At 41.5% G+C, this 24,251-nt stretch overlaps 1 protein-coding gene across 5 annotated transcripts in view; it reads left to right on the forward strand.

The window, feature by feature from the left end:
- The window catches only part of RUNX2 (RUNX family transcription factor 2), a 329,260-nt gene that overhangs the window by 71,400 nt on the left and 233,609 nt on the right, over positions 1-24,251 (forward strand). The gene's annotated exons all lie outside the window — the stretch shown is intronic.

Raw genomic sequence — 24,251 nt, forward strand, 5'->3', positions numbered from 1 at the left:
ATGGTAAGGAGAAATGAAGATTTACAGTGCAAGCGGAAAGAACTTAAGATTGAATACAACATATCCTTTTTCTAAAAAAAAAAAAAAAAAAAATTCCTGCAGTTGGGGCTCCTGGGTGGCTCAGTTGGTTAAGCATCTGACTTCCTCTCAGCTCATGATCTCCCGGTTCTTGAGTTCCAAGCCCCATATCAGGCTCTGTGCTGACAGCTCAGAGCCCGGAGCCTGTTTTGGATTCTGTGTCTCCCGCTCTCTCTGCCCTTCCCCCACTTAATCTCTCTCTCTCTCTCTCTCTCTCTCTCTCTCTCAAAAATAAACACAATAAATAAAATAAAAATAAACTTCTGTTTGAAGTTTTTCATAATAGAATACTGGGAAAAACAAAAACACAAAATCAAAAAAGTCCCTCTGCTAAGTCATTCAGCCATACATCCTACTCTCCCTGAGACTCTGGATCATCTGAACTTGGGGAAACCCTGGCAAAACTTCTGTTCATTTCTAATGAGCACAGTTTAGCTTTCTTTGTTGCATTATCTCCTACTAATCATCCCTTCGCTGTCTTTACACCCAAGCTGCTTAAGATCTTCTCCCAACAACGTCCTTAAGAATTATTTAAGAGCAAGGACCACCTTGTACTTATCTATATGTTCCTTAATGCATTTAATAATGTCTTGTCCATAAGAGATACTAAATATACATATAAGGGCATATGGAACTGAAAAAACAAGTTGGTTTAAGTCCTGGCTCTCTCAGTAATGGTATGACCTTGGACTGGCTGAATGACTTCTCAGAGTCCATTTCCAAGTTTGCTAATCTGAAAAAAAGGTATGATTTTTCAAAATGCCTACCTCACAGGATTGTCATGAGTTTTAAATTGGATCATGCAGGCTTTAAAAAACTCTAACCTGTAATTGAACAATTGGATAATGAAAAGAGGGCAAAAGCTGTTTATGTGATTGACTGTTGGGGGTCGTTGCCTTTCTGGTTAATGAGCAACAGGCATTCAAAAGCTAGTACTTTTTCCTAATGTGGAAGTTCAGCCTCTTCCAATGGTCTCTCTTCTTCTACTCCCAGGTTCAACCCTAGAGGCAGCCCTCTTAAATGAGCTACTGTCCAGATGGTTCGACGACTGCTATTTTCCGCAGTACCCATTTGGCACAAACAAACCTATAAATCCTTGTCCATCCAAACAATGGTAGCGTGGGTACTCAATTTCTCTTTGTCTTCAGCTTTGGGTCCTAGTGACTTGGGCTCAATAGTTACTTCTGAAGCATCAAGAAATGTCCCATTCGGCATTCTGTTCACTATGAAAAAGCATAAATCAGATAATGCAAGGGGAGGGGTGTTGGTTAATCATGCTCATAGAGTATATACTAGTATTTCACTGTGAATATTCATCTTCTTCTCCACAAATTTTCTCTAACTACTTAAAGGTTTCTTTACCACTCCATTTTCTTGACAAGAATTTAAGCATTCTTTACCCTTGTTTAACTTGTCTACTTCCTTAGCTGGAGCTAATATAAATGGGAATTTAACAGTAATTGTTCCCTTAGCAATGGGCAAATTTTGCAGATTGGCTCATCCTGAGCTTGGAGTTGCAAAAAATCGTATATCACAAGTTGAATTATGAAAGATCAGTCAACATCATGATGTCTTCCTGATATTTTGAAATCACTATTTAGACAGAAGAATATGAAAGATTTTAAAGAGCCCTGAAATGGTTTCACCCAGGTTTGTGAAGTACACATTAATATTTTACATATTTCCAAGTGAATATTTTAGGAATTTTTATAGACCTTCTTACAAAATGCCAAAAGATAATTATCAGTTATTTAAAGCAAGCATTAAAAATCTTGGATATAACAATCAATACTTAAATATCTTTTTAATAGTCCTTTTTGGGAAAGGCATGAATGTAAATTTTTTTTTTAAAAATACCTTTACCACAATGTCTGAGAGACATTTTGGCAGACCCAAAAACTTTTTGGCAGTTTTAAAAAGTAACCCACACTCACCGGGACATTTTTCTTCTTAGGACTGTAAAACACAAGGATATAATTACAAGAACCTTATAGTAAGGATATAAGTTCATTGTATTAACTGTGTCATTAACCAAAAATAGGATTTAAGGATTTCTTTTGTTTTTATTCAGCTGTTGGCAGTGGCTTAAGCTATTTTCTTCCTACTTAATCATTTTGATTTTTCTTGTAATCAATAGAGGTGTATTTAATTTAGCTGACGGCTGTTGTGGACGTCGTCTATTCAAGGTACTAGAACACCTCTGCTATGTTTGATTACCTCTTTTTCATTATTTGTGTCAAACTGCTATTTATTGAGTTCCTATTGTGTATAAGGCAGTGTTCTAGGTACTAGGGATTTAGCCATAAACAAAACAGACAAACTCTCATGGAGCTGAGATTCTAACACACGTGTGAGTTGGGGGAAAGACAGATGAAAGCAAATAAAGAGGCAAATATATACCAAATGATGAACTGTTAGCAAAACGGAGAAAAACAAAGCAGCGGAAGGGGCATAAGGGAACCAATTGGGGCAGTGGGGGAAAAGATTGCTATTTCACGTACACAGTCTGGGAAGGTGACACTTGAAAGGATGAGGGTGGATACGCTAAAGGAAATGTTCAGGGCACAAGAAACTGCAAGTGCAAAGGACGCTTTCTTGAAACTCTCTCCCGTCCTCAGATGTCTCTGTCCTCAGCGCCTGCCTCTCCTCCCTCCTCTGTGTCCTTGAGTGGTTTTCTCCTCCTTCTCCCTAGTTAGAGAGAAACCTGAACGGAAACCGCTTCTGCTCCTCTCCCTCTAATTGCTTGTTGATTCTCTTCGCTGGCGTTGTTGTCAACTGACATTTATTCATTGATGCTTCAAAGTATCCATCCAATTGAACTGTATTGACAATTCTCAGGATGTCTGCCAACAACACATTAAACATCAGTGTAACAGACCAAACGGATTGATTATTCGCAGTTTAACAAAAAAGGATATGAAATTCATATTTTAGCCAGAGGAAGATTCTCAGCATTCCAAAACATCATCACATTTTGAAAGATTAGACTTCAAATGCTCTCTTCAATTAATGCCTTTCTAGAAAAGCAGAGCTATAGGACCAATAAGGCTAATGAGTTATAACTGTAAGAGCTAGCAAACTTAGACAAGATTTTAAAAGGTCATCTGGTCTGTCCTCTTGCCTCTTGGCAGATCAGTGTTGAAAGTAATCCAGATAACTGAAAAAATTTCCATTGAGAGAGAGAGGTTCTACAATTTCTCTTTGTAGTCTCATTTTAGTGAACTGAGCTGATTTCAAAGACCATTAACTCACTTAAATAGCACTTTTTGTTCATGTTCTTGCCTCTGTCTAGAATGGTTTCTTCTTGGGGCACCTGGGTGGCTCTGTCGGTTGAGTGTCTGACTTCAGCTCTGGTCATGATCTCGTGGTTCATGGGTTCCAGCCCCACGTGGGGCTCTGTGCTGACAGCTCAGAGCCTGGAGCCTGCTTTGGATTCTGTTTCCCTCTCTCTCTGCCCCTCCCCTGCTTGCACTCTATCTCTCTCTCTCTCAAAAATAAAATTAAAAAATCTAAAAAAAATTTTAGAATGGTTTCCTCTCCGTCCATGCAAATTCTGCAATGATTTAATAACTTACTACTTCTCCATGAAATCTTACTTGTCTGTAGAGACCGCTGCTATTTTTTCCACCTCTAAACAAATATCTATAACATTTATTTGGCAATTAAGTATGAGCCATCATTCCTTTTTAGAGTTACATATATGGGCTATTCAATATTTCATGGCTGTAAATATTGTCTCTCCATTCATACTATCACTGTCCTAAGGGCAACACATTAAACATCATTAAAAAAGCTTGAGTACTTTTTTTTGTTTTAGCATAGTACTTCTGGTAAACAAAAAGCACTAGATAAATCTTTGTTCAATTTTCCACTAGAGCTGACTCCTATCAGATTGCTAGAGCCAACTGTGAATCTCTCCTTCCAACCCAGTGTTTGGTGATGTCATGTGGATAGCTTCAAGTCAACTGTGATGGAAATGTCTACACCGTAGAAATTGGCAGATTCTGTAAATCATCCAGTTCACATCTGGCTTGACCATTTACTAGATGTGTGACATTTGGTGAGATACCACGTCCCTCAGTGTCTTCAGCTGAAAATGTGGATATTAAATGATCTACTTCATAAAGGTGTTGCAGGGAGATGTGTTTAGGCAAGACAACTACTTAGAAAAATCCTTGGGCAGGAGATGCGTGGGTGACTCAGTTGGTTAAGGGTCTGACTTCGGCCTAGGTCATGATCTCACCACTCCCAAGGTCGAATCCCCTGTCCGGCTCTGTGCTGACAGCTCAGAGCCTGGAGCCTATTTTGGATTCTGTATCTCCCTCCCTCTCTCTCTGCCCCTCTTCCACTCATGCTCTGTTTCTCTCTCTCCAAATATGTAAACATTAAAAAAAAAAAAAAAGAAAAATCATTGGTATGTAGTAAACATTCAATAACTGAGAGCTTAATTTTACTAAATTCTCCCTTTACCTATTTCATAAATTCTCAGCTTCTCTGTGAAGCTTTCATGGAAGCATATGACCACGCTTGATTTATACATTATTTCCCATACACTTACCTCTATAATAAGGGAATGGACTATGGGAGGAAATCTCTCTAGATACTACAGCAGAATTACCGACTGAGAGGCTGGATGGAGCTAAAGTAATAGCGGGTTATGTGTTGGCATCCTGACTTCTCATGTAGAAGTTGGGCCTCATTTTCCAGAATCGATGTAGGAATATAAGACTCTGTATTATATTCAGTTATATTACAGTTGAATATACATCTTGAGCCAGATGGGAATTTGACCAATATGTATAGCATTGCTTTGTGGGAAAAAGTATTTCCAAACCCCAAAAATCCTTTTGCAAACACAATTTAGGAATGCAGTCCTTCTGAATTGGTAATTGTTTATCTTCTGAAATTAGCAGATTGGTGGATATTTCCTTGTTAACTGGTTCACACAGGATTAACTAGAAACTTTTGTTTCCCTATATTTAACTCAACCAATAGAATAATTAATAGTATTTAAAGACACTAAAAATGATGATATAGATTTTCTAAACCAATCTCCAGCCGAATCCAGCACTGGGAAATATATGTGCTTTAACTCATAAAGTTTGGCATCAGAAGCAGAGAGCTTTTAGACATTGCTTTTACTAAATATTGAATATCAAAATAATATTCATAAAATATTGGTGAGTATAAAGAATAACAATTGTAATACAATAAATTGTATTTTCACCACCCCATGTATGAAAGAAAATTTATTAATATTTATGAAACGCTGATCTGGTCTTTGAGCCACCTCAGAGATAGTCATCATTGGGGTTTATCACTCCCTTGATTTTCTTTATAATACTATCAATTATTAGCTTCTTCAATATATTATTTAATTTTGCATGTTATTGAATTTCACATAAATGGTATCAGACTTCACTAACTCTTTAGCAACTGGTTGTTTGTTCTTTTAGAACTTGTAGTTGAGACATGACATACATACAGAAAAGTGTACATACACTTCCTAAGTGTGCCGTCTGACAAATGAATATATCCATGTAACTTGCACCGAGATAGAGAAACAACATTCTCAGTGTCCCAGAAACCCCCTGTTGACCACCTTACAGTCACTACCCACTTTCTGCCTGGGGTAAACTATCCTGGCTTCTAACCTCGTACATTAGTTTTGCCTGGTTTTGAATTTTATATAAAGAGAATCCCACAAGACCCTCACTTCTGGCTTTTTCAGTCAACATTTTTTTTTTTTTTAAATTTTTTTTTTTTTCCAACGTTTATTTATATTTTTGGGACAGAGAGAGACAGAGCATGAACGGGGGAGGGGCAGAGAGAGAGGGAGACACAGAATCGGAAACAGGCTCCAGGCTCCGAGCCATCAGCCCAGAGCCTGACGCGGGGCTCGAACTCACGGACTGCGAGATCGTGACCTGGCTGAAGTCGGACGCTTAACCGACTGCGCCACCCAGGCGCCCCCAGTCAACATTTTTATGACATTCACTCTTTTTTAAAATTTTTTTTAAAATTTAAATTCAAGTTAGTTAACATAAAGTGTAGTATTGGTTTCAGGAGTAGAACCCAGTGATTCATGACTTACATGTAACTCAGTGCTCATCCCAAAAGTGCCCTCCTTAATGCCCATCACCCATTTAGCCCATCCTTCCATCCACCTCCCTTCCAGCAACCCTCAGTTTATTCTCTATATTTAAGAGTCTCTTATGGTTTGCCTCCGTCTTTGTTTTTATCTTATTTTTCCTTCCCTTCCCCTAGGTTCATCAGTTGTGTTTCTTAAGTTCTACATATGAGTGAAATCATATGCTATTTATCTTTCTCTGCCTGACTTATTTTGCTTAGCATAATACACTCTGGTTCCATCCATGTTGTTGCAAATGGCAAGATTTCATTCTTTTTGGTCACCAAGTAGTATTCTTTTGTGTGTGTGTGTGCGTGTGTGTGCGTGTGTATATATATATATATATACACACGCACACACACGCACACATACCACATCTTTATCAATTCATCAGTCGATGGACAGACATCTGGGCTTTTTCCATAGTTTGACTATTATTGATAGCACTGCTATAAACATTGGGGTGCATGTGCCCCTTCGAATCAGTATTTTTGTATCCTTTGGGAAAATACCTAGTAATGCAATTGCTGGGTCATAGGGTAGTTCTATTTTTAATTTTTTGAGGAACCGCCATACTGTTCTCCAGAGTGGCTGCACCGGTTTGCATTGCCACCAGCAGTGCAAAAGTGTTCCCCTTTCTTCACATCCTCGCCAACATCTGTTGTAGCCTGAGTTGTCAATTTTAGCCATTCTGACAGGGTTGAGGTGGTGTTTCATTGTGGTTTTGATTTGTATTTCCCTGGTGATAAGTGATATTGAGCATCTTTTCATGTGTCTGTTAGCCATCTGATGTCTTCTTTGGAAAAGTGCCTGTTCATGCCTTCTGCCCATTTCTTCACTGGGTTATTTGTTTTTTTTGGGGTGTTGAGTTTGCTAAGTTCTTAATAGATTTTGGATACTAACCCTTTATCTGATATGTCTTTTGTAAATATCTTCTTATATTCAATCAGCTGTCTTTTAGTTTTGTTGATTGTTTCCTTCGTTATGCAGAAGCTTCTTATCTTAGTGAGGTCCCAATAGTTCATTTTTGCTTTTGTTCCCCTTGCCTCTGGAGACATGTTTAGTTAGAAGTTGCTGTGGCTGAGATCAAAGAGGTTGCTGCCTGTTTTCTCCAGTAGGATTTTGATGGTTTCCTGTCTCATATTTAGTTCTTTCATCCATTTTGAATTTATTTTTGTGTACGGTGTAGGAAAGTGGTCCAGTTTCATTCTTCTGCATGTTGTTGTCCAGTTTCCCAAGGATCATTTGCTGAAGAGACTGACATTCAGTTTATTGTCACATGTAAGTGTGTTTCATTCATTCTCATTGCTCACAGTTCCACTGTGTCAATGTATCATAATTTATCCTTTATTTTTTAATTAAAAAATTTTTTTAATGTTTTCATTTGTTTTTGAGACAAAGATAGAGCATGAGCAGGGGAGGGGCAGAGAGAGAGGGAGACACAGAATCTGAAGCAGGGTTCAGGCTCTGAGTTGTCAGCACAGAGCCCGATGCAGGGCTCAAACTCACAGAGTGTGAGATCATGACCTGAGTTGAAGTCAGACGCTTAACCAACTGAGCCACCCAGGCGCCCCTGTAATTTATCCTTTCTACTGTTGATGCTTGTTATGTAGTTTATTTTTCACTTGTTATGGAGAGTACTGCTATGATCATTCTCCTACATGTCTTTTTATATACAAGAAATTTGTTGTTTCAGCTCAATAGGAGGTTCCTCAGATTTCTCCGTGATATTGTATGTTGCTATTCATTCGTTCTCACTGATGATAGTTTTGCATTGCATAAATATTCTACAATTTATTTGTCTTTTTACTTCTGATGTTTCCAATGCTGCTGTGAATATTCATATGTTCTAGGGAACATATGCACAGGTCTTTCCAGAGAATAACTTCCCTGCTGAAGTGCTGTAGGTCCTTTCCCCCAGTACACTCCTGAAAAACAATGGGCTCACTCATCCATTAAAAAAAATTAATTGTAAAAAATTAAGCTATAAAGCCCATACCATAAAATTCTCCCTTTGAAAGTGTACAATTCAATGTTTTTTTGTGAAGTGCACAATTTAATATTGTGCAGTGATCACCACTGCCTAATTTCAGAACATTTTCATCACTCTATAAACATTTTTTTAATGTTTATTTTTATTTTTGAGAGAGAGAGAGACAGAGCGTGAGTGGGGGAAGGGCAGAGAGAGAGAGGGAGACACAGAATCCAAAACAGGCTCCAGTCTCTGAGCTGTCAGCACAGAGCCCTACGCAGGGCTCAAACCCGGAACGGTGAGATCATGAGCTACACTGAAGTCGGCCGCTCAGCTGACTGAGCCACCCGGGCACCCCTCATCACTCTATAAAGAAACCCCATTCTCATTAGCAGTTACTCTCCTCAGGCCAGTCCCTGGCGATCACTAATCTACTTTCTGTCTGTATTTTGGACTTCTGTAAAAATGGGAGCAGGGGCGCCTGGGTGGCGCAGTCAGTTAAGCGTCCGACTTCAGCCAGGTCACGATCTCGCGGTCCGTGAGTTCGAGCCCCGCGTTGGGCTCTGGGCTGATGGCTCGGAGCCTGGAGCCTGTTTCCGATTCTGTGTCTCCCTCTCTCTCTGCCCCTCGCCCGTTCATGCTCTGTCTCTCTCTCTGTCCCAAAAATAAATAAAAAACGTTGAAAAAAAATGTTTTTAAAAAGAAAAAAAAATGGGAGCATACAATATGTGATCTTTTGTGTTTGACTTCTTTCACTTAGCATCATATTTCAAGTTTTATGATTGAATAATATTCCACTTAATGGATATTTATTTATCCATTAACCAGTCAACAGATACTCGAGTGGTTTCCCATTTTGGCTATTATGAGCAATGCTGTTAGGAATATCTGTATACAAGTTTTTATGTAAACATATGTTTTCTTTTCTCTTAGGTGTCATTAGTTTGCTCTATGGTGCTATGTTTAACTTTTTAAGAAACTGCCAAATTGTTTTCCACAGTGACTGTACCATTTTACATCTCCACCATTAATATATGAAAGTTTCAATCTCTCCATATCATCTTCAACACTTGTTATTTTCCAGTTTTCAAAAGGATAGCCATGCATCCTAACAACCAATGATGTTGAGCATCTTTTCATGCGCTCAATGGCCATTTGCATTTCTTCTTTGGAGAAATATCTGTTCAGATCTTTGCCCATTTTTCAGGTGGATTGTTTGCCTTTTTCTAAGTCATGAGGGTTCTTTATATATTCTAGATTCTAGACCCTCATTAGTTATATGATTTGCAAATATTGGAAACGTGGGTAGAAGATCAGAAGACAGATGGAGGGGAGCAGCCATGGAATTTCTCTCCTCCCTCAGCCTCAGGAATTGTCTCTGGCAGTTGCTATATGGCCTCTGTGGCTCCATATTACACCAAATGACTCTTCCTTCTGTGGTTCCTGGATCTGCAGAGTTGTCCCACCATGCTTCTGGCTCCTAGATTTCCAAGTTCTGATAACAAAACCCACTCCTTTCATTTTTATGTTCTTGGGTTGAGAGTGACTCCGCCTGTTGCTAACCTCGGGACTCTTTTCTATTCCCTGTTGACTTCTCAGCTCTTCCATAGCTCTAAATACCTTTTTTTTTTTTGAAATTTAATTCAAAAAAAATTCAAAATTAAAATTTTGAAATTTCAATATTGAAATTGAATTATTTTTTAATATTAATTGTTTTATTGAAATTAGTTATCATAAGGTGATCTTTTTTAAAATTTAAATCCAGGTTAGTTAACATATAGTGTAATCATAATTTCAGGAATAGAAGTTAATGATTCATCACTTACATATATAACACTCAGTGCTCATCCCAACAAGTGCCCTCCTTAAGGCCCCTCACCACCTTAGTCCTTCCCCTCACCCTACACCCTGCCAGCAACCCTCAATTTGTTCTCTGTATTTAAGAATCTCTTATGGTTTGTCTCCCTCTCTGTTTTTATATTATATTTGCTTCCCTTCCCTTATGTTCATCTGTTTTGTATCTCAAATTCCACATATGTGTGAAATCATATGATATTTGTCTTTTTCTGCCTGACTTATTTTGCTTAGCAAATACTTTAGTTCCATCCACATTTCTGCAAATGGCAAGATTTCATTCTTTTTGATTGCCAATATTTCATTGTGTATATATATATATAACATATAAATATATATACACATATATTTCATTGTATATGTATATATTTCATTATATATATATTATATATTATATACATACACCACATATTCTTTACCCATTCATCAGTCGATGGACATTTGGGCTCTTTCCATACTTTGGGTATTGTCGATAGTGCTGCTATAAACATTGGAGTGCATGTGCCCCTTCGAGTCAGGATTCTTGTATACTTTGGATAAATACCTACTAGTGAAATTGTTGGGTTGTAGGGTAGTTTTATTTTTAATATTTTGAGGAACTTTCATACTGTTTTCCAGAGTGGCGGTACCAGTTTGCATTCCCATCAACAGTGCAAAAGTGTTCCTCTTTCTCTCATCCTCGCCAACATCTGTTGTTGCCTGAGTTGTTAATTTTAGTCTCTAAATACCTTTTTTGAATTCCTTCTGTTAAAAAAAACAATTCCTGGAAATGTTTCTGTTTTCTTTCATTGGACTTGACTGATAAAATGTTAACATTTTTCATTCTATGTTTAAATAGTTGCCAAGGATGCAACTATTTTCAGCGTATTGCAATGATTGCAACTTAAAAATAAAACCTATATACATCGTTCTTTCAGATGTATTTAGTGCAAGCTAAAACCATACTGATTTGAGACCACCTACATCCATTGCAAAATACATGAACAAGATCGTATCGGTCAAAAGTTTTATATTGTTTCCATTCATTTCACAGAATGTGTCTTAATGTAACATATTTTTATGCTTTAAGGTCTTTTTAAAAAACATAAGAGACTCTTAAAAACTGAGAACAAACTGAGGGTTGATGGGGGGTGGGAGGGGTGGGTGGGTGATGGGTACTGAGGAGGGCACCTGTTGGGATGAGCACTGGATGTTGTATGGAAACCACTTTGACAATAAATTCCATATTAAAAAAAAGAAAGAAAGAAAAAAAGCTATTAAAAATTTTTTTAGTAAAATAAATAAATAAATAAATAAATAAATAAATAAAATTTTAAGTTCATTTTACTTATTTTGCGAGAGAGAGAGAGAGATAGCAAGCAAGCACGGGAGGGCACAGAGAGAGAATTCCAAGCAGGCTCCGCATTGTCAGTGCAGACAGAGCCTGGCACGGGACTCAATCTCATGAACCATGAGATCATGACCTGGACCCAAATCAAGAGTCAGAGGCTCAACTGACGGAGCCACCCAGGTGCCCCTAAAGTCTTTGTTTTTTAAGTTCATTTATTTTATTTTTGAGAGAGAGAGCATGAGTAGGGGGAGCAGAGAGAGAGAATCCTAAGCAGGCTCCATGCTGTCAGCCCAGAGCCCAACACGGGGCTCAATCTCACAAACCGTGAGATCAGGACCTGAGCCGAAATCAAGAGTCAGTTGCTTAAATGACTGAGCCGAACCGGCGCCCCTATGCGTTAAAGTCTTCTATTAGTCATGCTAGACTATTTCTCAGAAGCAAAAATAGCTATGTTAATTGAAATTGCAAATTGTTAAGCTTTCTAGGTCCACAATTTCTAACTGTTAAAATACTTCTTCTAGCTTGAATTGTTGTAATATTATCACCATACTATACACTTGCTGAAAACAGCATGCATTATAATTTTTAAGAAATAATTATTGAGGGGCGCCTGGGTGGCTCAGTCGGTTGAGCGTCCGACTTCAGCTCAGGTCATGATCTCGCAGCTCGTGAGTTCGAGCCCTGCGTCGGGCTCTGTGCTGACAGCTCAGAGCCTGGAGCCTGTTTCAGATTCTGTGTCTCCCTCTCTCTCTTTCCCAACCCACTTGCATTCTGTCTCTGTCTCTCTCAAAAACAAATAAACATTTAAAAAAAATTTAAAAAAAATAATTATTGAACGTGAAAGTTATGCCTTTTTTGGGAAATGCTACCTCTTAAGGAGTTGAGTGAAGTGATGCTTTTGGCATCTCGATAATGGAGGTTCTGGGCGCCAGCTTTTTATGAGATTTTTTATGCCATGGGGCAAAGCACAATAGGAAGGGAAGGTGGCCAGGAGGTATCCTTTCTTTTATAAAGGGGAAAACGGAAATGTGGAGAGAGAAAGGGAGGGAGGGAGGTCACTTTTAGGAAGGGGTATACATGACTTTGGGGGTTTGGAAATTCTTTTTTTTCTTAATGTTCATTAATTTATTTTTGAGAGGCAAGGGAGGGGCAGAGAGAGAGGGAGACACGGAATCCAAAGCAGGCTCCAGGCTCTGAGCGGTCAGTACAGAGCCCGATGCAGGGCTTGAACTCACGAGCTGTGAGATCATGACATGAGCTGAAGTCAGACACTCAACCAACTGAGCCACCCAGGCACCCTCAAGAGTTGGAAATTCTTAAAACTGTATGTTCCCTTGGAAAGTTTTCATGTCCTCCAGGGATACATGTAACCCAGCATTATGTGGGAAATTATTTTGGTGCAATAGCAGCCTCTAAGAACACTAAGACAAGCTACTTGCCACTGAACAAAAGGCTTACAGACCACATTAAGATTCTTGAATCACAGTTTATTGAATTAATTGAAAACAGAAGAGGAAGCAAGGGAATAGACATGGTATAGATTAATACACTTAGGATAGAGTGCAAACAGGGTAGAAGACTTAAATTCTGAATTATGCAAAGTTCATATGTCCTGTCTTTTTCTCTGATGTATTCAAACTTGCCCTGATGATGTGGATACAAGCCAGAGCTGAGGTTTGTGCAAGGCTGCTCTACAGAAGGAAGGTGCCTAGGACCAATATACATATATTTTACGGTACATCTGGCCACAGTTGTAGCTTGCCAGTTAGATTGAGGAGTGAGGAGTGGCCACAGAGTTATTGGGAGGAGGACGCATGGGCCAGAATTGTTGTCAATAACAGGAGACCAATTTAAGACCTTATGAATATTGAGTACCTCATGTATATTTAGTATATCATGAATATTTAATGCTTTTCATCCTTCTATCCCCTCCAATGGATGTTAGGCACACATATGTTCTCCTTCCTTTATGTCTAACATGTCTCATAAGCTACTGGCTTCTATATTTAGTTTTGTTTGTCATCCTTATTTGTTTCTCTCCTTTCCTAAAACAGAATGAATATTCTTAAATGCCATAGCAGACCGGAACACCTGGGTGGCTCAGTCGGTAAAGCGTCTGACTCTTGGTTTCGGCTCCGGTCATGAAATCACGGCTTTGTGGGTTCGAGTCCCACATCGGCTTCTGCGCTGGCAGTGCAGGGCCTGCTTGGCATTCCCTCTCTCTCTCTCTCTCTCTCTCTCTCTGTCTCTACCCCACTTGCACTGTCTCTGTCTCTCTTAAAATAAATAAATAAACTTTAAAAAAAATACTATTGCAGACCACATCGTAACGGGTTTGAAGACTACCACCATAGCATAAGTGCTGAGATACTGATCCCTGAGCACTCAGGGCACAGCATGGGTTAAGGTGGCTGAAGCTATGTTCCCTTGCCTCCCAGCACAAGCCTCTCATTTCTTTATTCCAGTAGAACATACACAATATTATCTTTTCCTATGCGTTTTATAGCTGGGGTAGATACTTCGGTGCAGAATTGCCAAGCTGCAGAGCATATACAGTTTCAACTTTACTAACTCTTGCCAAACTATTATCCCAAATCTTTTCCCCCAGTTCACATTCTCAGTAAAATGTAAGAAAGTTCCCAGTGCTCTACAGTCTCCTCAATATTTCATATGGCAATGTGGAGGATGGACTGAGATTGAGATGAGAATGAATGGAGGCAAGAAGACAAGTTAGGGGTCTACTGCAGTTGAGATTCAAGATGTTAGAGGCCTGAATGAATGCAGTGGTACTGGAGATGAAAAGAAAAGAGGTAGGAATCATATCAAGGAAGTAGCATTAATAGAATTACAGACTAAAAGTGGAAAATGATGGAGAAGATTAGTTTATCCTAATACCCAAGTTTCTGCCTAAGGGGGGGATATTCATTCATTCAATCAACTGATATACATATTGGTCACATACCATATGCTAGGCCTTATGGTAGCTGCGGGGGCTATCAAGGGCTGCCGTATTATACCACGCCAGGGGACTCTGTTCACATTCTGTGCACATAGAATAGACTAGGGATGGTATTTCTTGGACTTTTTCAGTGGTGTGGTTCCAGATTTCTTGTGAATCTGACACACAGAGTGCCTACCATTACGGAACCCGCAATCCTGTGCGCGGTGATACTATAACCTAAGATAAAGAAAAAATAAGTGCTGTGTGCTGTGTCTCCTTTTCTGCTTGAAATAGCTGAGTATATTGGACATATTGACTTTGAGGGATTTATGGATTAAATCTTCAGGTGGAAGTTTCTGCGAGGCCATAGGACACGTTGGTCTGGAGCCCTTGTTCACAGTTTCATAGGGAGTTAGTTAAAAAGACGTCTCAGGGCACTTCCCATTTTGCAGCTCTACCCGCTCTTCTAAGATGTGCTGAGAAGAAATATGGTTCAAATATGGTCCTGTTGCTCTGCTCCTGGAAGGGAGTTCAAAGGGAAGAGACCAGTCTCCAATCCAATATAAACCTTCTGAAAGTTTTTTCTTTCGGTGGCTCCAAGTTGCATACTCTCCAACTGAGAAGTTCAAAAAATTGAACACCTAATTAAAATGATCAGGGCCACGTAGGTTTTTCACATAACACAACAGTTTCAAGGGTGAAGTGAATGAATTAAAACTAATTTTTCTTCCATATACGTCTAATACAAATTACTGATGAATTCTTTTGACTTTATTTAAAAATTGCTTTTAATGTCTATTTATTTTTGAGAGACAGAGTGCAAACAGGGGAGGAATGGAGAGAGAGGGAGACACAGAATCTGAAGCAGGCGCCAGGCTCTGAGCTATCAGCACAGAGCCCTACAGGAGTCTCGAACCCAAGAACTACGAGATCATGACCTGAGCTGAAGTTGGACGCTTAACCGACTGAGCCACCTTGGCGCCCCTAGACTTTAATTTATTTAGATATATGCCTCCCTTCTTTCTTTCAGTGACAAGTGCAAAGCAACCTTCCAACTATTTTTCTTCTGGTTTTATAATTTTTAACACTGGCAGTAAGAAATAGTCTACAGAAAGTTTGGCTTTGAACTGAATGCTTTTGCCAGACCTTTGCCTGGAGGGAATTGTTACGATTGAGTTTATAAATGCTTGCAAAACAAAGTTAAAAATTGAAAGACTTAATACTTTGAATTTTCAAGGCTAATGCTAAGATGAGTTGTAGTTCTTATATAATATACTTCTAATCATTCTCTCCTTATTAATATATTTTTTACAATTCAACTTTTATCAGAGATGCCTTTGAAAAAAGACATTTATTTTTGTATGAACCAAATACTATCAGCATTAGAACAGCCAAGATTAAATCTTGAATGACAATATACAGTAAGTTGTATACCTCAAGTAGTTTCCATTTTTGCAGTCATGGGCACACCATAATAATACACTTCAACAAGGATCAATAGCAAGTGAAGCAAGTTAAAAATGGAAAACAGACTATCTTCAGCGAAACAACTCGATGCAACCCACATTTTCAGCAATCTTGGAGAAGAATGAGCTTCAAGCTAAGCATATCAGACGAAGAGCTAGAACATTTCATCCATTTCTTTCTTATTGGACGATAATGAAACTGGTGTCACCCCCTAGGATTTTAGATTTGTGGATTAGCCATGTACGTATAAATCTGGACTAAACGTTGAGGCCAAAATCCTAATTAAGCCTTGCTAGGAAGAGCCAAGTAAGGAGTTTGATTTGAAGGCATGCGAAAGATCTCTCTTTCAGAACACCTAAGAATCAACATGTTATGGTTAAGCCTCATACCTGGCCACCAGAAACTACAGAGGTTTTACTCAGGAGACGGAAATAAATATGTTCTCTGGGCAAAGATTTGAATTAACAGAAAGAGAACTGTATTGACAGAAGATAGAACACAAGCCAAATAAGCTTTGTGGGGTTTTTGTTGTTGTTGTTGTTGTTGTTGTTGTTGTTGTTTTTGCCTTACTTTTTTTTCCCACTTGGGTAAAGGTTTACTTTTGTAGTGGCACAAATAGAGATTCTCTCTTATAAAACTCTTGTAAAGATTTAATAATCCATTTAATTTATTACAAGGATCTAAGTAACTTAACACCATAGGTATACTTATGGAAATAAAAGATAATAGGGTTCTAAGTGCATTATGTTTTATATTTTATCTAAATAAAATATATTATTTAAACATATTTATTTAAATAACATATTTTATTTAAATAGAATTGGAGGTAGTTCTTCTAAAATGGAGTTGGAAGTTGGCAAGGAGAAATACTCGAAAGGCCCAGATCCAGGGTACCTGGGTGGCTCAGTTGGTTGAGTGTCTGACTCTTGATCTCAGTTCAGGTCTTGATCTCAGTGTCCTTGCATTGGGCTCCAAACAGAATGTGAAGCCTACTTAAAAACAAAGAAACAAACAAACAAAGGCCCAGATCCATTTTCACAGAGCAGGTAAAAAAGGATGAATTTGCACCTGAGAGATGGTAAGTTGATAACGGCACATCTAGGGAAGAAAATGATCTGGAAGAAAAAGAGTGCCTTACAGAAATGTGATTAAGGAACAGATCCTACCCCCCCAAAAAGATAATTCAGTGGAATCATTTGAAGTCAAAAGAGATAAAAGAATCATTGTGTATAGAACTTGATCATGGCTGGAGGGAAAAAGAAAGTATTTTCAGAGTATGAAATCCTGGGGAGCCACACGCTTGAGATGCTAACCTAAAGCTGGCCCCACCTAAGGACTGCAGCTGATGGCTCCAGGCTGGACTCTTGCTATTTTTTTCTCTTCTCTTTTTCCTACCTCTCTAGTTTTTAATTTGAATTTCTTACACTTTGCAAATGATCTTTGTACTTTGTGAGATAGACGGGAAATACTATGATTTGCATTTCTTTTTTTTTTTTTAATGTTTATTTATTTTTGAGACAGAGACAGAGCATGAGCAGGGGAGGGGCAGAGAGAGAGGGAGACACAGAATCGGAAGCAGGCTCCAGGCTCTGAGCTGTCAGCACAGAGCCCGACGCGGGGCTCGAACTCATGAACTGTGAGATCGTGACCTGAGCCGAAGTCGGACGCTTAACTGACTGAGCCACCCAGGTGCCCCTATGATTTGCATTTCTTACCCTGATGACAGGGTGTGGAAAAGGGACAAATGGTACAGGCCACCAACCCAAAGTCTAAACTGAAACTGGGCAGTGGGAACAGGATTGGACAGTCGCCTTCCTCGGTGCCTTGAAGGTCATAGGCAAGCACGTCAAAAAAGAATGGTTATATTACCATGGAACCTGTAATTTTAAGGTGTTCCTAGATGTTTCATCACAGATCTCTGTAAACTTTACATACAATATTCCACTACTTCCGCTACAGCCACTGAACAATTGCCAGCACCAAAATATCCAAGGGCTGATTCGGGAAAATTAGTTTTATTTCTCTGACCCCTGGGTAATAAATTAGACTCTTTTTTAGAAATTATGTTGGTCTCTTCCAGTGAATAGGGTGTTGTTTTGTGGGTTGGTATTGTAATCAGATACAATACATGCTACTTTAGTCAATGACATTCCTGAAAACCAATTGGACAGGTGCTCCATAAATGTGGTTCTGGAAGATCATGTGGCAAGGGTCAGCCTTTTTATGCCAATGCCGTACTCTCTTATGAATGCCCCAAAAGGGCCCGTGGGAATGCTAACTAGAACAACACGGGAAGATTGCTGATGCTAAGCCCTCCACTACAAACATTTCGACTGTTGTTACAGGCATGCGAGTTATTATAGGTCCACTGACAAAGGGAAAAAATTGAGTGAGCTTAAAACAGATCATATAGCATTTCACTATAAAAAATTAAAATGGAAAAATATGTCAGAAAGCTTTGGGATCACTTAAATTATTAAGCTTACTGTCTTAAAAGTCTGTGTAGGACTTGTGAAAATATTATATACCAGAAAATTCTTGGTAAGCTCGTTTATGTTTCTTGTGTAATCATCTGTAAAACAGATGGACTAAGCCTCTTAAAGTCTTCACTAATTTCTTCATGTTCACATTACATGGAGGTTCCTTTACTCTTTTCTCATCTGTGCAGTTTCTCATCTGCTCTGAAGGGCAATGGAAGATACCGATTCACAGACATGTGTAAGACAATGGTTCTTAAAGAGCTCGTGGAAAAGCACTAACTCCTCATTCTTTTCTCTCTGGTTTGCCACATGCAAAATTCTTAAGTGGAAAAAAATTAGCCTAATTGATGAACATTTTGTACAGAAAAGAATAAGTTAAAGAAAACCTTTTTCACTTGAAAAAAATCTAATCCAGACCTCGTACATACTGCATATACGTTCTTTATTTTTTTTTTTAATTTTTTTTTTCAACGTTTATTTATTTTTGGGACAGAGAGAGACAGAGCATGAACGGGGGAGGGGCAGAGAGAGAGAGGGAGACACAGAATCGGAAACAGGCTCTAGGCTCTGAGCCATCAGCCCAGAGCCCGACACGGGGCTCGAACTCACGGACCGCGAGATCGTGACCTGGCTGAAGTCGGACGCTTAACCGACTGCGCCACCCAGGCGCCCCTGCATATACATTCTTTAATACGTACTCCTTTCCTCTGTCCAATTCCACCAGGGTGCTGTAGCCCTTTTATTTTAGGATTGGTGAACGTCTTCTGCAAAAAAGTAGATATTAAATATTTTAGGTTTTGCAGGCCATACAATCTTTGCCGCAGCTACATAATTCTGCTGTTTTAGGTGAAAGCAGCTACAGACAGATACAAAAGCAGATGAATCTGGGGCGCCTGGGTGGCGCAGTCGGTTAAGCGTCCGACTTCAGCCAGGTCACGATCTCGCGGTCCATGAGTTCGAGCCCCGCGTCGGGCTCTGGGCTGATGGCTCAGAGCCTGGAGCCTGTTTCCGAATCTGTGTCTCCCTCTCTCTCTGCCCCTCCCCCGTTCATGCTCTGTCTCTCTCTGTCCCAAAAATAAATAAACGTTGAAAAAAAAATTTTTTTAAAAAAATAAAAATAAAAAAAAAAACAAAAGCAGATGAATCTAGCTGGGTTCCAATGCAACTTTATTTGTGGGCACTGACATTTGAACTTCATATCATTTTCACATAATGTTATTCTTGTATTTTCCCCCCAACTATTTGTCAATGCAAAAATCATTCATAACTTGTGGGTTATACAAAAATGGGTGTCAGGCCAGATTTGGCCTACAGGCTGTAGTAGACAGTAAGACGATTCCGAGTCTAGTGCAGGGCTGTTTTTTAAGGGCTGGGTAGCTTTCACTCAATCACAATCCAGAGGAAAGCTCTCTAATGATGGTTCTGTTTACAAAGTTTTCCCATATGACACATTCAAAACTTTATGGATCAACAATATGTCCATGGTTTTCTATTGTATGTCTGAAAGGTTGTCCCACTTTATTAGATGGTCCATTGAAAACCATTTGAAGATCTTGCAATGACTTTTTTTACTTTTCATCAAGAAAAAGTATATTTAAAATAATGCATAAGGGTTATAAGATGAAGCCTGACTGTAGGGAACATGGGCTCTGTTCCTGGTATGGAGAGTTCAGTTCTTTGACCAGATAAATGAGTTGACTGTTTCACATCTCATTGAGACTGAAAAGTCAGAATTCACAGGTGTTGTTACTAAAGAGTTACATTAAATACTGAAGGAGATGAAGGGGAAAAAGGTGCCTGTGTCTTCTGGAGTACCCACATTTTCAGAAAAAAAAAAGTATTTTCTTTTGTATGCCATAACATACAACGGAAAACATGAATATTTCTGAATAGGAATAGGAATCTAGTGAGTAACCCGCTCTGAATATTTTGGAGGAGAAGAAAATCTAAACCCAAGAGTGAGATCATGTGAACTATAGCAGAAAACACACATAAGAAAAATTTCATGGTTTTCCTATGGGCCTGCTATTACCAAGAGAGGTTCGGTTTAGGGGTCTGTAAAAATGTTTTCTTCCTTTAAGTATCATGCTCTGAGCCAAGACATCATGAGTTCCAGGCTCAGTCAGTTCCAGCTGAAAGTGTGAATGTTCAGCAAGAGGATATTTTTGAAAGGAGACTGAAAATCTGCTGTGCCAGATACCTGAAACGATGTTAGGGTATTCAGTGGAAAATTTCATTTCCACATTATAAATAACTGTAGGATATTTTAAGGGATCCAAGACTGGTAACTTCCAAGGGCTGCTTATATTAGTTCCACTGAAATGTGAAATGGAGGGAAGATGCCCAAGGAAGGCTATAAAGCTAAATTACCAGACATGATTAATTAAAATAAATAATTCACCATTGATTAAATTGCCCTTAAAATCCCCAGTCAGGGTACCCGACCACTGGGGCCTCCATATTTCACTACCCACCAAGTAAAACAAAGAAAGGAATGAACAGAGATGGAGAAAGAGAGGAAAATTCCCCAACATGATTACTTAAATTCAAACTGCCCTAGAGTCTTTTATTCAAAAAGCCCATCTGGTCGCCTCTATTTGAAATACCGGCTTAGCGTCTTCAAATGTTCTGGGAGTTCCCTACTCCATGGATTTCCGGGAGGAGGACAGCCCCAGAGAAGGCTGCATATCACCTATCATGGTAGTTAATGAATTTGTACCTCCCTTTGACTACGGAAATAATACAGTTCCTGTAACTTTTCCCCTCAAAACCAAAGTCAGACATCTCTATGAAGACAGTGGTACAACATGCCCCAAATAAAACCTTCCCGCTAAAGGGCAACCAAACCAAATCAAACCAAACGAAAATAAAGCTAGCAAGCCCGGGCGCGCGCGCGCCTGTGTACCGACGAGTGTCAGTGTGTGCCTGTGCGACAGTGTGTGTCCGAGTGTACGTGAGTGGGTGTGCAAGGTAGAGGAGAGTAATGGACGTACTCTGGTCTCTCTCTTTTCGGAGGGGTAACGGCCGCTAGCTGCTGGGGAAGACTGGACCTTGTGCGCGCACGCGGCGCTGCGGTGCCCGGGGTTAGAGCTCTCCCCTGTGACGGAAAAGATAATTAAACATCGCACGCGCAAGAGACCGCTCAGTTCCTCGCTGCGCGTCCAGTTCAGCGCAAGAAGTGGGTTCTCTCGAACCCTCTCCGCGCCGGGGGGTGGGGCCCGGAGGCCTTGCAGGCCAGGGGCGAGGAGTCGGTCAGGGAGGGGGTGTCATCGCGGGTGATGCAGAATGTGTCACCGGGCCGTGGGATGGCCGAGGAGGCGGGAGGGGCGCGGGGAGGAGGCTCGCGTCTGTGGGGGGATTTGGGGGAGAGGCGGGAACGTGGAGAGAAAACCGCGCACGAGGGAGGCGTGGAATAGTGAATGGAGGAAGAGAAGGTAACAATGCAGCCCCGGAGAGGAAGGGAGGAGCAGCGTCCCCTGAACCCCGTCCTTACCCCCGGGAGGGCCCACGCCTAACCGACCACCTCGAGCACCCCACCTCCGCTCCAGCTGTTGGAGGCCCCTCTATCGCCGGCGCATCTCTTTAAAGGGCAATCCTCGTGTCCCAGATACATTACGATAGCCCTCCACGTTCCCTTTGCTCTTGAACTGGGCTCCACAGTCCGTGATGGGCACCAGGTCCCCTCTTGAGTGCCCACACGCCCTCGAAGCCCTGCCAGGCCCCTTCAAAGGCGCAGACCCCGTGCTCCCGCTCAGCAAGTGGACGCAAGGCTTTAAAAACCGGGAGGGAGGGTCGTGGCAGGTCGCTCCCAGGGTGACACAGGCGTTTGCGCTGAGTGAGCAGTAAAAACGCCAATTAATGGGCACGTGAATTGTTTTAAATCAGATGGGGTGGGGGGGGGGGAAGAGTGATGACTCAACCGTCTTTCTTCCTTAATACTCAAGAGGGGGAAGCGTTATCATTTTTCATTTATTTTATAAAATCACTTATTGTGGCGTCAGCTACCCTGTTACGAATCTTTGAAACTTTGGCAACTAGGACTGTTTTTGCAAACACGTTTTCAGGCTTTGGGAGGTTTAAAGGAGTTTGACAGTAAGCAAGGAACGTAGCAATACACAACCAGGAGGGGAAATGGCCCTCTGTCCCCTTTTTGGGGGTGCAAGAGCCTCAAGCGGATTTCCCGGCTTCTGCGGGCGCCGCACATTGTTTTATTTGTTTTGAAGGTTCCGAGTTTGAGGCTGGTCGGAGACACCCACGTGCTTCTGACTCTCATCAGCGTAATGATCGCCTTAGCCAGAGTCGTGTCTATATAAACCACAAAAACCTAATCATTAGAAATCCCAGCCTCCAAAAACCACATTTTAGGTAAAACTGCCGCTTTTTTTCCATGCTCCTTCATCCTCTCGACCGCAACTTTTTGGGGGATCCAAAGTCGCTTTTTTAACCCACATTGGGAAATAAATACATAAATAAATAGCCAATGAAGCATTTTGGATATTTTATTTTGTATTTTTATCTTTTGCCCCCCCCCCCCGGGAGTGGTGGGGAAGAAAGTTAAGGCGTTAGTCTTAGTTTTAGATGCAGAATAGACTTAATAAAAAATTGCAATTTACGGAAAACTGCTGGGGTTTTTCCCCAGCAAGGTTTTTTGCAACTTATTTTAATCATCCAACTGACAGTTTTCCAGTCGTTAAAAATAAACCTCATCCTTGTTCTCTAGGAACGACAAGTTTGAATATAGAAGGAAAAAGTGTCCAGCCACGCACTTGAGTTTCTAAAAACTATTTGACAAGTGTCCCCTCCACCCCAATTTTCTGTGTCACTTAAGACTAAAAGGCACCCAAACCCTGCAAAATCATTTTTTCCCTGGGAGCCGCTCCGGCAGAGGTGGGGGGTGGGGTGGGGGAAGGGTGAAGAGTGCCGAGAAGTCAGCACAGACGCTCAAGAATTTTCCTTCCTCCTCTCCTGAAGTTACAACGAAAAATAACGACAGTCAGTTCAGCCGGCCGCTCTGGCGTCTCCGCTTCAACTTCGTGCGACCAAGAGGGGGTTCCTGGTCCTGGGTCGGGGGAGAAGCTAGAGGACGCGATCAGGCGAGATTCCCCTCGACCAGGGCCGCCTCTCCGGCTTCGGAAGCTGCGCGCTGCGTACGGGGGCTCCTGCTCTTCGCCGGCGGGCGGCGGCAGCGGCTGCGATTCGCAGGCTCGAGATCCGTTGCCCCGAGATCCGCTGCCCGCGACTTACCTCCTGGCACCTCGACGAGCGAGGGTCAGGGGAGCTTTGCAAATAGCAGGAGCGAGTGGATGGATGCAAGGAGGTGGCCGTAAGAAGGCCAGAAGAGGAAAAAGGAAAGGAAGGAGACGAGCCGGGGAGCCGGGGTGGCAGCCGCCGCGGGAGGAATCTGAGCGTGCGGCCGGCGCGGGGGGAGCGGAGGCCGCCGCGGAGGAGGCGGCGGCGGCAGCAGCGCGGGAGGGCGGGCGGGCGGCGGCGCGGACGCCTGCAGCTGGGTAGCTGCGCGCGCGGCGCGGCGGTGGCGGGGAGCGCGCGGCTATGCTTGCCCCGGGGCTGGACTACTGAATCCACTCCGTTCCACCGCTGGACTCGACCTGGGAGGGGGCGCCAGCGCACCCAGGACGCGGTGCCCCAAGGGACCCCACTCCACGCTGCAAACTGAAGCCCCCTGCCTCCCCAGGCCACACACATCCCCGCGCCCGTTCTCAGCTGCCACCGCGGGCGTTCCAAAAGCTCCGGCAAGATCTGCACCTCCCGGGTCTCCCAACCCGCCAACCCGACTGCTCTGCATCGCCACCGCTGGCCCCCGTCAGACTCCTCCCGGCAGTCGGCTTCATCGAACTTGATTTCTCACCTCCTCGGCCCCATCACCTCCATCCCCTTTCCCCCCGTCTCGCCTCCACCCCCCCAATTTCCTCCTCCTCGCCCCTCATTTCCACCCTCCTCCCCCTCCCCCGGCCACTTCGCTAACTTGTGGCTGTTGTGAT

The sequence above is a fragment of the Puma concolor genome, chromosome B2 (genome assembly GCF_028749965.1).
Source record: "Puma concolor isolate L17-30 chromosome B2, mPumCon1.1.hap2, whole genome shotgun sequence".
Classification (NCBI taxonomy): Eukaryota; Metazoa; Chordata; class Mammalia; order Carnivora; family Felidae; genus Puma; species Puma concolor.